General features: G+C 36.9%; 1 protein-coding gene across 3 annotated transcripts in view; it reads left to right on the top strand.

The window, feature by feature from the left end:
• The window catches only part of LOC117172760 (zinc finger protein 521-like), a 60,226-nt gene that overhangs the window by 40,910 nt on the left and 17,439 nt on the right, over positions 1-1,877 (top strand). The gene's annotated exons all lie outside the window — the stretch shown is intronic.

The raw sequence follows: 1,877 nt of genomic DNA on the forward strand, positions 1-1,877 counted from the left end.
ACAATATTATTATATTATTATAAATATTAATATTAAAATAATAATAATAATTAAAATAATATTCAGTACGTCGAATTTTTCTTTTTCTTACACGAGATATTCTTATATTCAGCCGAAAACATGATACAAAAATATAAAAAAAATTAATTCATCGAACTTTTACGAGCACATTTGGCAAAATACTACTTACACGTTCAAAATTTTCACTCTTACATTATGTATGACTTTCTAAATTCATATTTTATTTGACACCAGTAGAATTAATTATACATATCTGAACATGGAATAGTCACTGAAGTTCTAAATATTATGTGTTCGGAGCAGTTAGTTTAAATTTTTGAATTTTCCGTGTTACCATTATAAAAATAAATTTTCTTAAATCAGCAACAGAAAATCTGAGGATTTATATTTTACATTTATAAAAGCTTAACTAAAGTTCATATCATTTAAAAAATATAGAAAATATTGAAAAGTCGCCATATTGCATATTGAACTTCTTTTATTATCTTCTTTATCATCTTTATTATTTTGTGCCCAGTTTTAAGTTTGATATGCTCCCCCTGAAAGCAACTACCATCCGTGAATATGACACTAGTTCCCAGTAGAACCACAGTAAATTACCCCATGTCGCTATATATCATGACTAGATGATAAGTAGATAAAATGCGTTATTAAAAGCATTTTTAATTAATTTAAAGCCAAATTACATTATTAAAAAAAAATTTTAGAAACGCTAGCAGGCCAGGCCTAAAATCGTAGTGCTCCACATCTGGCTTAATATACTTGGCAGGTTTAGTCTTCCAATCTGCCGGCGTCGAAAAAGACAATATGCTTCCCATCTCGGATCTAATCCAATTCACTTGGCGAGGTTCCATGTACGAAGCACTAGCTCACGACCCTTGACATCGTCATGCGTAAGATCATGAAAACATAATCACAAATGGAAAAGAACCTCTCCTGAAAATGGTCGGACATCACGAGATAATTGGCAACGGAGCATTCATTTAAAAAGCCATAAGACACGCGAGCGAGGCCCTTAGACTGGATCTTAACATCAGAAGTAAGAAAAACTCCATCTAGATGCCTCACTTCTAAAAGCCCGAGTGAAGAACGCACAGAGCAAGAACTTCTTATAACAACTCTTCGACAAGAAAATGCACGGAAGCTTCACAGTTGAGCTAAGGTATTTTATCCACAAATCATTCGGACTTAATTCGGGCATTGAATGTTTCATTCTCGCGTGCCAGGACGATGTCATTACCAACTTAGTATACGTATTTTCATTTTGCGTCAAAAAGTTCCCAGCTGTAGATGCAGAGTGTATCATGCATATTCAAATTACGGGGAAGAGACCTGTCTTCAGAGACACAATACGTTCCTAGGAATGCTTTACCATCTTTGTCGCTCTTACAGTGTTGGCCGCGAACCTGCCCTGCCGAATGCTCTGGACGAGTTGACGTCAATTATCGACAACGAGAAGAGCCAAATTTACTGGAACTACAAGTTCCGGACAATAATCTCCAGAGTACACTCGAGGCCTGATATCGTTCTCTTTGACTTAGAGATGCGAAGTATGTTCGTGATCGAATTCGCGGCATCGGTCAGCAACATCACAGTTAAGGTGAAGCAAAAGACGGAAAGTAATCGAAACCTTACGAGGGATTTGCGGCTAGTGCACTGAAAATATTCAGTTGCGAGATGGATCCAAGAGCTGTCATTCTTGGATTGCTCCGTGTTCTTAGAACATAGGAGGGTTTCAACCGGCCCGTCATTGTAATTCCATCGTACCCTGCAGCCACCAATCTCATTCTCATGAGTCGTGGCCAGCGTATGATTTACCGCGGTTCTCCTGTGAGCTAGTGTAATCATTTCATTAG

This window comes from Belonocnema kinseyi, chromosome 5, assembly GCF_010883055.1.
Source record: "Belonocnema kinseyi isolate 2016_QV_RU_SX_M_011 chromosome 5, B_treatae_v1, whole genome shotgun sequence".
Taxonomy (NCBI): domain Eukaryota; kingdom Metazoa; phylum Arthropoda; class Insecta; order Hymenoptera; family Cynipidae; genus Belonocnema; species Belonocnema kinseyi.